Below are 12,765 nucleotides of genomic sequence, written 5' to 3'. Positions count from 1 at the left end.
ATAGTTAGGGCCTTAGAAGTCAACGCCCGAAGCATAAAATACAAAATAAATAAAACAGTTTTTCCATCGTATAAAACGAATAATTGCAACCAGTGTGGAAGTTATGGTCATTTCTACGTTCCGGGCAACCTAGGCTTCGCTCTAGGGCGTTGCTCGACCAGATCGAATAGCTAGGGCCTTAGAAGTCAACGCCTGAAGTATAAAGTACAATAAAAATACAACAGTCTTTCCATCCTATAACAGGAATAATTGCAACCCGTGTGAAAGTGATGGTCATTTCTACGTTCCAGGCAACCTAGGCTTCACCCTAGGGCGTTGTTCCACCTGATGGAATAGTTAGGGCCTTAGAAGTCAACGCCCGAAGCATAAAACGCAAAATAAATGGAACAGCTTTTCCATCCTATAAAACGAATAATTGCAACCAGTGTGAACGTAATAGTCATTTCTACGTTCCGGGCAACGTAGGTTTCACTCTAGGGCGTTGATCCGCCGGAGGGAATAGTTAGGGCATAAGAAGTCAACGCCAGAAGCATAAAATACAAAATAAATAAAACAGTTTTTCCATCGTATAAAACGAATAATTGCTACCAGTGTGAAACTTATGGTCATTTCTATGTTCCGCGCACCCTAGGCTTGACCCTAGGGCGTTGCTCCACCAGATCGAATAGTTAGGGCCTTAGGAGTCAACGCCCGAAGCATAAAATACAAAATAAATGGATCAGCTTTTCCATCGTATAAAACGAATAATTGCAACCAGTGTGAAAGTAATAGTCATTTCTACGTTCCGGGCAACATAGGCTTCACCCATGGGCGTTGCACCAACAGATTGAATAGTTATGGCCTTAGGAGTCAACGCCCGTATCATAAAATACAAAATAAATAGAACAGTTTTTCCATCGTGTAAAACGAATAATTGCTACCAGTGTGAAAGTTAAGGTCATTTCTACGTTCCGCGCAACGTAGGCTTCACCCGAGGACGTTGCTCCACCAGATGGAATAGTTAGGGCCTAAGAAGTCAACGCCAGAAGCATAAAATACGATATAAATACAACAGCTTTTCCATCGTATAAGACGAATAATTGCAACCAGTGTGAATGTAATGGTCATTTCTACGTTCCGGGCAACCTAGGCTTCTCTGTCGGGCGTTGCTCCACCAAATCGAATAGCTAGGGCCTTAGAAGTCAACGCCAGAAGCATAAAATACAATAAAGATGCAAAAGTCTTACCATCGTATAACAGGAATAACTGCAAACAGTGTGAAAGTAATGGCCATTTCCATGTTCCGGGAAACCAAGTCTTCACTCTAGGGCGTTGTTCCACTAGATCGAATAGTTAGGGCCTAAGAAGTCGACTCCAGAGAATAAAATGCAATATAAGTACAAAAGCTTTTCCATCGTATAAAATGAATAATTGCAAACATTGTGAAAGTAATGGTCATTTCTACGTCCCGGGCAACCTAGGCGTCACTCTAGGGCGTTGCTCCACCACATCTAATAGCTACGGCCTTAGCAGTCAACCCCAGATGAATAAAATACAATAAAGGTGCAACAGTTTTTCCATCGTATAAAACGAATAATTGCTACCAGTGTGAAAGTTAAGGTCATTTCTACGTTCCGCGCAACCTAGGCTTCACCCGACGGCGTTGTTCCACCAGATGGAATAGTTAGGGCCTAAGAGGTCAATGCCAGAAGCATAAAATACAATATAAATATAACAGCTTTTCCATCGTATAAAACGAATGATAGCAACCGGTGTGAAAGTTATGGTCATTTCTACGTTCCGGGCAACCTAGGCTTCACTCTAGGGCGTTGCGCCACCAGATCGAATAGTTAGGGCCTTAGAAGTCAACGCCCGAAGCACAAAATACAAAACAACTAAAACAGTTTTTCCATCGTATAAAACGAATAATTGCAACCAGTATGAAAGTTAACGTCATTTCTACTTTCCGGGAAACATAGGCTTCACCCTTGGGCGTTGCACCAACAGATTGAATAGTTAGGGCCTTAGAAGTCAACGCCCGAAGCATAAAATACAAAATAAATAGAACAGTTTTTCCATCGTATAAAACGAATAATTGCAACCAGTGTGAAGGTAATGGTCTTTTCTACGTTCCGGGCAACCTAGGCTTCACTCTCGGCCGTTGCTCCACCAAATCGAATAGCTAGGGCCTTAGAAGTCAACGCCAGAAGCATAAAATACAATAAAGATGCAAAAGTTTTTCCATCGTATAACAGGAATAACTGCAAACAGTGTGAAAGTAATCGTCATTTCCTTGTTCCGGGCAACCTAGTCTTCACTCTAGGGCGTTGTTCCACCAGATCGAATAATTAGGGCCTAAGAAGTCAACGCCAGAAGAATAAAATACAATATAAGTACAAAAGCTTTTCCATCGTATAAAATGAATAATTGCAAACATTGTGAAAGTAATGGTCATTTCTACGTTCCGGGCAACCTAGGCGTCACTCTAGGGCGTTGCGCCACCAGATCGAATAGTTAGGGCCTTAGAAGTCAACGCCCGAAGCATAAAATACAAAATAAATAAAACAGTTTTTCCATCGTATAAAACGAATAATTGCAACCAGTATGAAAGTTAACGTCATTTCTACTTTCCGGGCGACATAGGCTTCACCCTTGGTCGTTGCACCAACAGATTGAATAGTTATGGCCTTAGAAATCAACGCCCGAAGCATAAAATACAAAATAAATAGAACAGTTTTTCCATCGTATAAAACGAATAATTGCTACCGGTGTGAAAGTTATGGTCATTTCTCCGTTCCGGGCAACTTAGGCTTCACTCTAGGGCGTTGCTCCACCAGATCGAATAGTTAGGGCCTTAGAAGTCAACGCCAGAAGCATAAAATACAAAATAAATAAAACTGTTTTTCCATCGTATAAAACGAATAATTGCTACCAGTGTGAAAGTTATGGTCATTGCTACGTTCCGCGCAACCTAGGCTTCACCCGACGGCGTTGTTCCACCAGATGGAATAGTTAGGGCCTATGAGGTCAACGCCAGAAGCATAAAATACGATATAAATACAACAGCTTTTCCATCGTATAAAACGAATAATTGCAACCAGTGTGGAAGTTATGGTCATTTCTACGTTCCGGGCAACCTAGGCTTCGCTCTAGGGCGTTGCTCGACCAGATCGAATAGCTAGGGCCTTAGAAGTCAACGCCTGAAGTATAAAGTACAATAAATATACAACAGTCTTTCCATCCTATAACAGGAATAATTGCAACCCGTGTGAAAGTGATGGTCATTTCTACGTTCCAGGCAACCTAGGCTTCACCCTAGGGCGTTGTTCCACCAGATGGAATAGTTAGGGCCTTAGAAGTCAACGCCCGAAGCATAAAACGCAAAATAAATGGAACAGCTTTTCCATCCTATAAAACGAATAATTGCAACCAGTGTGAAAGTAATAGTCATTTCTACGTTCCGGGCAACGTAGGTTTCACTCTAGGGCGTTGATCCGCCGGAGGGAATAGTTAGGGCATAAGAAGTCAACGCCAGAAGCATAAAATACAAAATAAATAAAACAGTTTTTCCATCGTATAAAACGAATAATTGCTACCAGTGTGAAACTTATGGTCATTTCTATGTTCCGCGCACCCTAAGCTTGACCCTAGGGCGTTGCTCCACCAGATCGAATAGTTAGGGCCTTAGGAGTCAACGCCCGAAGCATAAAATACAAAATAAATGGATCAGCTTTTCCATCGTATAAAACGAATAATTGCAACCAGTGTGAAAGTAATAGTCATTTCTACGTTCCGGGCAACATAGGCTTCACCCATGGGCGTTGCACCAACAGATTGAATAGTTATGGCCTTAGGAGTCAACGCCCGTATCATAAAATACAAAATAAATAGAACAGTTTTTCCATCGTGTAAAACGAATAATTGCTACCAGTGTGAAAGTTAAGGTCATTTCTACGTTCCGCGCAACCTAGGCTTCACCCGACGGCGTTGTTCCACCAGATGGAATAGTTAGGGCCTAAGAGGTCAACGCCAGAAGCATAAAATACGATATAAATACAACAGCTTTTCCATCGTATAAAACGAATCATTGCAACCAGTGTGGAAGTTATGGTCATTTCTACGTTCCGGGCAACCTAGGCTTCACTCTAGGGCGTTGCTCGACCAGATCGAATAGCTAGGGCCTTAGAAGTCAACGCCTGAAGTATAAAATACAATAAAAATACAACAGTCTTTCCATGCTATGACAGGAATAATTGCAACCCGTGTGAAAGTGATGGTCATTTCTACGTTCCAGGCAACCTAGGCTTCACCCTAGGGCGTTGCTCCACCAGATGGAATAGTTAGGGCCTTAGAAGTCAACGCCCGAAGCATAAAACGCAAAATAAATGGAACAGCTTTTCCATCGTATAAAACGAATAATTGCAACCAGTGTGAAAGTAATAGTCATTTCTACGTTCCGGGCAACGTAAGTTTCACTCTAGGGCGTTGATCCGCCAGAGGGAATAGTTAGGGCATAAGAAGTCAACGCCAGAAGCATAAAATACAAAATAAATAAAATAGTTTTTCCATCGTATAAAACGAATAATTGCTACCAGTGTGAAACTTATGGTCATTTCTACGTTCCGCGCACCCTAGGCTTGACCCTAGGGCGTTGTTCCACCAGATCGAATAGTTAGGGCCTTAGGAGTCAACGCCCGAAGCATAAAATACAAAATAAATGGATCAGCTTTTCCATCGTATAAAACGAATAATTGCAACCAGTGTGAAAGTAATAGTCATTTCTACGTTCCGGGCAACGTAGATTTCACTCTAGGGCGTTGATCCGCCAGAGGGAATAGTTAGGGCATAAGAAGTCAACGCCAGAAGCATAAAACACAAAATAAATAAAACAGCTTTTCCATCGTATAAAACGAATAATTGGAACCAGTATGAAAGTTAACGTCATTTCTACATTCCGGGCAACATAGGCTTCACCCATGGGCGATGCACCAACAGATTGAATAGTTATGGCCTTAGGAGTCAACACCCGTAGCATAAAATACAAAATAAATAGAACAGTTTTTCCATCGTATAAAACGAATAATTGCTACCAGTGTGAAAGTTAAGGTCATTTCTACGTTCCGCGCAACCTAGGCTTCACCCGACGGCGTTGTTCCACCAGATGGAATAGTTAGGGCCTAAGAGGTCAACGCCAGAAGCATAAAATACGATATAAATACAACAGCTTTTCCATCGTATCAAACGAATAATTGCAATCAGTGTGGAAGTTATGGTCATTTCTACGTTCCGGGCAACCTAGGCTTCAGTCTAGGGCGTTGCTCGACCAGATCGAATAGCTAGGGCCTTAGAAGTCAACGCCTGAAGTATAAAATACAATAAAAATACAACAGTCTTTCCATCCTATAACAGGAATAATTGGAACCCGTGTGAAAGTGATGGTCATTTCTACGCTCCAGGCAACCTAGGCTTCACCCTAGGGCGTTGATCCACCAGATGGAATAGTTAGGGCCTTAGAAGTCAACGCCCGATGCATAAAACGCAAAATAAATGGAACAGCTTTTCCATCGTATAAAACGAATAATTGCAACCAGTGTGAAAGTAGTAGTCATTTCTACGTTCCGGGCAACGTAGGTTTCACTCTAGGGCGTTGATCCGCCAGAGGGAATAGTTAGGGCATAAGAAGTCAACGCCTGAAGCATAAAATACAAAATAAATAAAACAGTTTTTCCATCGTATAAAACGAATAATTGCTACCAGTGTGAAACTTATGGTCATTTCTACGTTCCGCGCACCCTAGGCTTGACCCTAGTGCGTTGTTCCACCAGATCGAATAGTTAGGGCCTTAGGAGTCAAGGCCCGAAGCATAAAATACAAAATAAATGGAACAGCTTTTCCATCGTATAAAACGAATAATTGCAACCAGTGTGAAAGTAATAGTCATTTCTACGTTCCGGGCAACGTATGTTTCACTCTAGGGCGTTGATCCGCCAGATGGAATAGGTAGGGCCTTAGAAGTCAACGCCCGAAGCATAAAATACAATATAAGTACAACAGTTTTTCCATCGTATAAAATGAATGATTGCGAACATTGTGAAAGTAATGGTCATTTCTACGTGCCTGCAACCTACGCGTCTCTCTAGGGCGTTGCTGCTCCACATCTGATAGCTAGGGCCTTAGAAGTTAACGCCGGAAGCATAAAATACAATATAAATACAACAGCTTTGCCATCGTATAAAATGAATAATTGCAAACAGTGTGAAGGTAATGGTCATTTCTACGTACCGAGCAACCTAGGCTTCACTCTAGGGCGTTGTTCCACCAGGTCGAATAGCTAGGGACTTAGAATTCAATGCCAGAAGCATAATATGCAATATAAATATAACAGCTTTTCCATCGTATAAAACGAATAATAGCAACCAGTGTGAAAGTTATGGTCATTTCTGCTTCCCGGGCAACCTAGGCTTCACTCTAGGGCGTTGCTCCACCAGATCGAATAGTTAGAGCCTTAGAAGTCAACGCCCGAAGCATAAAATGCAAAATACATAGAACAGTTTTTCCATTGTATAAAACGATTAACTGCAACCAGTGTGAAAGTACTGGTCATTTCTGCGATACGGGCAACCTAGGCTTCACCATAGAGCGTTGTTCCACCAGATGGAATAGTTAGGGCCTAAGAAGTCAACGCCAGAAGCATAAAATACGATATAAATACAACAGCTTTTCCATCGTATAAAACGAATAATGGTAACCAGTGTGAAAGTTATGGTCATTTCTACGTTCCGGTCAATCTAGGCTTCACTCTAGGACGTTGCTGCACCAGATCGAATAGTTAGGGCCTATGAAGTCAACGCCAGAAGCTAAAGTACAATAAAGGTGCAACAGTTTTTCCATCGTATAACAGGAATAATTGCAACCAGTGTGAAGGTAATGGTATGTTCTACGTTCCGGACAACCTAGGCTTCACTCTAGGGCGGTGCTCCACCAGATCAAATAGTTAGGGCCTAAGAAGTCAACGCCAGAAGCATAAATTACAATATAAGTACAACAGCTTTTCCATCGTATAAAACGAATAATGGTGAACAGTGGGAAAGTTATGGTCATTTCTACGTTCCGGTCAACCTAGGCTTCACTCTAGGACGTTGATCCACCAGATCGAATAGTCAGGGCCTATGAAGTCAACGCCAGAAGCTAAAATACAATAAAGGTGCAACAGTTTTTCCATCGTATAACAGAAATAATTGCAACCAGTGTGAAGGTAATGGTATGTTCTATGTTCCGGGCAACCTAGGCTTCACTCTAGGGCGGTGCTCCACCAGATCAAATAGTTAGGGCCTAAGAAGTCAACGCCAGAAGCATAAATTACAATATAAGTACAACAGCTTTTCCATCGTATATAATGTATATTTGCAAACAGTGTGGAAGTAATGGTCACTTCTACGTTCCGGGCAACCTAGGCTTCACTCTAGGGTGTTGCTCCACCAGATGGAATTGCTAGGGACTGAGAATTCAATGCCAGAAGCATAAAATGCAATATAAATTTAACAGCTTTTCCATCGCATAAAAGGAATAATAGCAGCCAGTGTGAAAGTTATGGTCATTTCCACGTTCCGGGCAACCTAGGCTTCACTCTAGGGCGTTGATCCACCAGATGGAATAGTTAGGGCCTTAGAAGTCAACGCCCGATGCATAAAACGCAAAATAAATGGAACAGCTTTTCCATCGTATAAAACGAATAATTGCAACCAGTGTGAAAGTAATAGTCATTTCTACGTTCCGGGCAACGTAGGTTTCACTCTAGGGCGTTGATCCGCCAGAGGGAATAGTTAGGGCATAAGAAGTCAACGCCAGAAGCATAAAATACAAAGTAAATAAAACAGCTTTTCCATCGTATAAAACGAATAATTGCTACCACTGTGAAAGTTATGGTCATTTCTACGTTCCGCGCAACCTAGGCTTCACGCTAGGGCGTTGTTGCAACAGATGGAATAGTTAGGGACTAAGAAGTCAATGCCAGAAGCTTAACTTGCGATATAAATACAACAGCTTTTCCATCGTATAAAACGAATAATTGCAACCAGTGTGGAAGTTATCGTCATTTCTACGTTCCGGGCAACCTAGGCTTCACACTAGGGCGTTGCTCGACCAGATCGAATAGCTAGGGCCTTAGAAGTCAACGCCCGAAGCATAAAATACAAAATAAATAGAACAGTTTTTCCATCGTGCAAAACGAATAATTGCAACCAGTAAGAAAGTTAACGTCATTTCTACTTTCCGGGCAACCTAGGCTTCACCCTAGGGAGTTGCACCAACAGATTGAATAGTTAGGGCCCTAGAAGTCAACGTCAAAAGCATAAAATACAAAATAAAGGAAACAGTTTTTCCATCGTATGAAACGAATAATTGCTACCAGTGTGAAAGTTAAGGTCATTTCTTCGTTCCGCGCAACCTAGGCTTCACCCAAGGGCGTTGTTCCACCAGATGGAATAGTTAGGGCCTACGAAGTCATCGCGAGAAGCATAAAATACGATATAAATACAACAGCTTTTCCATCATATAAGACGAATAATTGCAACCAGTGTGAATGTAATGGTCATTTCTACGTTCCGGGCAACCTAGGCTTCTCTGTCGGGCGTTGCTCCACCAAATCGAATAGCTAGGGCCTTAGAAGTCAACGCCAGAAGCATAAAATACAATAAAGATGCAAAAGTCTTTCCATCGTATAACAGGAATAACTGCAAACAGTGTGAAAGTAATGGCCATTTCCATGTTCCGGGAAACCAAGTCTTCACTCTAGGGCGTTGTTCCACTAGATCGAATAGTTAGGGCCTAAGAAGTCGACTCCAGAGAATAAAATGCAATATAAGTACAAAAGCTTTTCCATCGTATAAAATGAATAATTGCAAACATTGTGAAAGTAATGGTCATTTCTACGTTCCGCGCAACCTAGGCTTCACCCGACGGCGTTGTTCCACCAGATGGAATAGTTAGGGCCTAAGAGGTCAACGCCAGAAGCATAAAATACGATATAAATACAACAGCTTTTCCATCGTATAAAACGAATAATTGCAACCAGTATGAAAGTTAACATCGTTTCTACTTTCCGGGCAACGTAGGCTTCACCCTAGGGCGTTGCACCAACAGATTGAATAGTTAGGGCCTTAGAAGTCAACGCCCGAAGCATAAAATACAAAATAAACAGAACAGTTTTACCATCGTATAAAACGAATAATTGCTACCGGTGTGAAAGTTATGGTCATTTCTGCGTTCCGGGCAACCTAGGCTTCACTCTAGGGCGTTGCTCCACCAGATCGAATAGTTAGGGCCCTAGAAGTCAACGCCAGAAGCATAAAATACAAAATAAATAAAATAGTCTTTCAATCGTATAAAACGAATAATTGCTACCAGTGTGAAAGTTATGGACATTTCTACGTTCCCCGCTACCTTGGCTTCACCCAAGCGCGTTGTTCCACCAGATGGAATAGTTAGGGCCTAAGAAGTCAACGCCAGAAGCATAAAATACGATATAAATACAACAGCTTTTCCATCGTATAAGACGAATAATTGCAACCAGTGTGAATGTAATGGTCATTTCTACGTTCCGGGCAACCTAGGCGTCACTCTAGGGCGTTACTCCACCACATCTAATAGCTACGGCCTTAGAAGTCAACCCCAGATGAGTAAAATACAATTAAGATGCAACAGCTTTTCCATCGTATAAAACGAATAATTGCAACCAGTGTGAAAGCTATGGTCATTTCTACTTTCCGGGCATTCTAGGCTTCACCGTAGGACGTGGTTCCACCAGATTGAACAGTTAGGGCCTAGGAAGTCAACGCCAGAAGCATAAAATACAATATAAATATAACAGTCTTTCCATCGTATAAAACGAATGATAGCAACCAGTGTGAAAGTTATGGTCATTTCTACGTTCCGGGCAACCTAGGCCTCACTCTAGGGCGTTGCGCCACCAGATCGAATAGTTAGGGCCTTAGAAGTCAACGCCCGAGGGACAAAATACAAAATAACTAAAACAGTTTTTCCATCGTATAAAACGAATAAATGCAACCAGTATGAAAGTTTACGTCATTTCTACTTTCCGGGCAACATAGGCTACACCCTTGGGCGTTGCACCAACAGATTGAATAGTTAGGGCCTTAGAAGTCAACGCCCGAAGCACAAAATACAAAATAAATAGAACAGTTTTTCCATCGTATAAAACGAATAATTGCTACCGGTGTGAAAGTTATGGTCATTTCTCCGTTCCGGGCAACTTAGGCTTCACTCTAGGGCGTTGCTCCACCAGATCGAATAGTTAGGGCCTTAGAAGTCAACGCCAGAAGCATAAAATACAAAATAAATAAAACTGTTTTTCCATCGTATAAAACGAATAATTGCTACCAGTGTGAAAGTTATGGTCATTGCTACGTTCCGCGCAACCTAGGCTTCACCCGACGGCGTTGTTCCACCAGATGGAATAGTTAGGGCCTATGAGGTCAACGCCAGAAGCATAAAATACGATATAAATACAACAGCTTTTCCATCGTATAAAACGAATAATTGCAACCAGTGTGGAAGTTATGGTCATTTCTACGTTCCGGGCAACCTAGGCTTCGCTCTAGGGCGTTGCTCGACCAGATCGAATAGCTAGGGCCTTAGAAGTCAACGCCTGAAGTATAAAGTACAATAAAAATACAACAGTCTTTCCATCCTATAACAGGAATAATTGCAACCCGTGTGAAAGTGATGGTCATTTCTACGTTCCAGGCAACCTAGGCTTCACCCTAGGGCGTTGTTCCACCAGATGGAATAGTTAGGGCCTTAGAAGTCAACGCCCGAAGCATAAAACGCAAAATAAATGGAACAGCTTTTCCATCCTATAAAACGAATAATTGCAACCAGTGTGAAAGTAATAGTCATTTCTACGTTCCGGGCAACGTAGGTTTCACTCTAGGGCGTTGATCCGCCGGAGGGAATAGTTAGGGCATAAGAAGTCAACGCCAGAAGCATAAAATACAAAATAAATAAAACAGTTTTTCCATCGTATAAAACGAATAATTGCTACCAGTGTGAAACTTATGGTCATTTCTATGTTCCGCGCACCCTAGGCTTGACCCTAGGGCGTTGCTCCACCAGATCGAATAGTTAGGGCCTTAGGAGTCAACGCCCGAAGCATAAAATACAAAATAAATGGATCAGCTTTTCCATCGTATAAAACGAATAATTGCAACCAGTGTGAAAGTAATAGTCATTTCTACGTTCCGGGCAACATAGGCTTCACCCATGGGCGTTGCACCAACAGATTGAATAGTTATGGCCTTAGGAGTCAACGCCCGTATCATAAAATACAAAATAAATAGAACAGTTTTTCCATCGTGTAAAACGAATAATTGCTACCAGTGTGAAAGTTAAGGTCATTTCTACGTTCCGCGCAACCTAGGCTTCACCCGACGGCGTTGTTCCACCAGATGGAATAGTTAGGGCCTAAGAGGTCAACGCCAGAAGCATAAAATACGATATAAATACAACAGCTTTTCCATCGTATAAAACGAATCATTGCAACCAGTGTGGAAGTTATGGTCATTTCTACGTTCCGGGCAACCTAGGCTTCACTCTAGGGCGTTGCTCGACCAGATCGAATAGCTAGGGCCTTAGAAGTCAACGCCTGAAGTATAAAATACAATAAAAATACAACAGTCTTTCCATGCTATAACAGGAATAATTGCAACACGTGTGAAAGTGATGGTCATTTCTACGTTCCAGGCAACCTAGGCTTCACCCTAGGGCGTTGCTCCACCAGATGGAATAGTTAGGGCCTTAGAAGTCAACGCCCGAAGCATAAAACGCAAAATAAATGGAACAGCTTTTCCATCGTATAAAACGAATAATTGCAACCAGTGTGAAAGTAATAGTCATTTCTACGTTCCGGGCAACGTAGGTTTCACTCTAGGGCGTTGATCCGCCAGAGGGAATAGTTAGGGCATAAGAAGTCAACGCCAGAAGCATAAAATACAAAATAAATAAAATAGTTTTTCCATCGTATAAAACGAATAATTGCTACCAGTGTGAAACTTATGGTCATTTCTACGTTCCGCGCACCCTAGGCTTGACCCTAGGGCGTTGTTCCACCAGATCGAATAGTTAGGGCCTTAGGAGTCAACGCCCGAAGCATAAAATACAAAATAAATGGATCAGCTTTTCCATCGTATAAAACGAATAATTGCAACCAGTGTGAAAGTAATAGTCATTTCTACGTTCCGGGCAACGTAGATTTCACTCTAGGGCGTTGATCCGCCAGAGGGAATAGTTAGGGCATAAGAAGTCAACGCCAGAAGCATAAAACACAAAATAAATAAAACAGCTTTTCCATCGTATAAAACGAATAATTGGAACCAGTATGAAAGTTAACGTCATTTCTACATTCCGGGCAACATAGGCTTCACCCATGGGCGATGCACCAACAGATTGAATAGTTATGGCCTTAGGAGTCAACACCCGTAGCATAAAATACAAAATAAATAGAACAGTTTTTCCATCGTATAAAACGAATAATTGCTACCAGTGTGAAAGTTAAGGTCATTTCTACGTTCCGCGCAACCTAGGCTTCACCCGACGGCGTTGTTCCACCAGATGGAATAGTTAGGGCCTAAGAGGTCAACGCCAGAAGCATAAAATACGATATAAATACAACAGCTTTTCCATCGTATAAAACGAATAATTGCAATCAGTGTGGAAGTTATGGTCATTTCTACGTTCCGGGCAACCTAGGCTTCAGTCTAGGGCGTTGCT

Source organism: Calliopsis andreniformis, unplaced genomic scaffold, assembly GCF_051401765.1.
Source record: "Calliopsis andreniformis isolate RMS-2024a unplaced genomic scaffold, iyCalAndr_principal scaffold0017, whole genome shotgun sequence".
Classification (NCBI taxonomy): Eukaryota; Metazoa; Arthropoda; class Insecta; order Hymenoptera; family Andrenidae; genus Calliopsis; species Calliopsis andreniformis.
The sequence above is the reverse complement of the archived record's forward strand: the minus strand, read 5'-3'. Positions refer to the sequence as shown.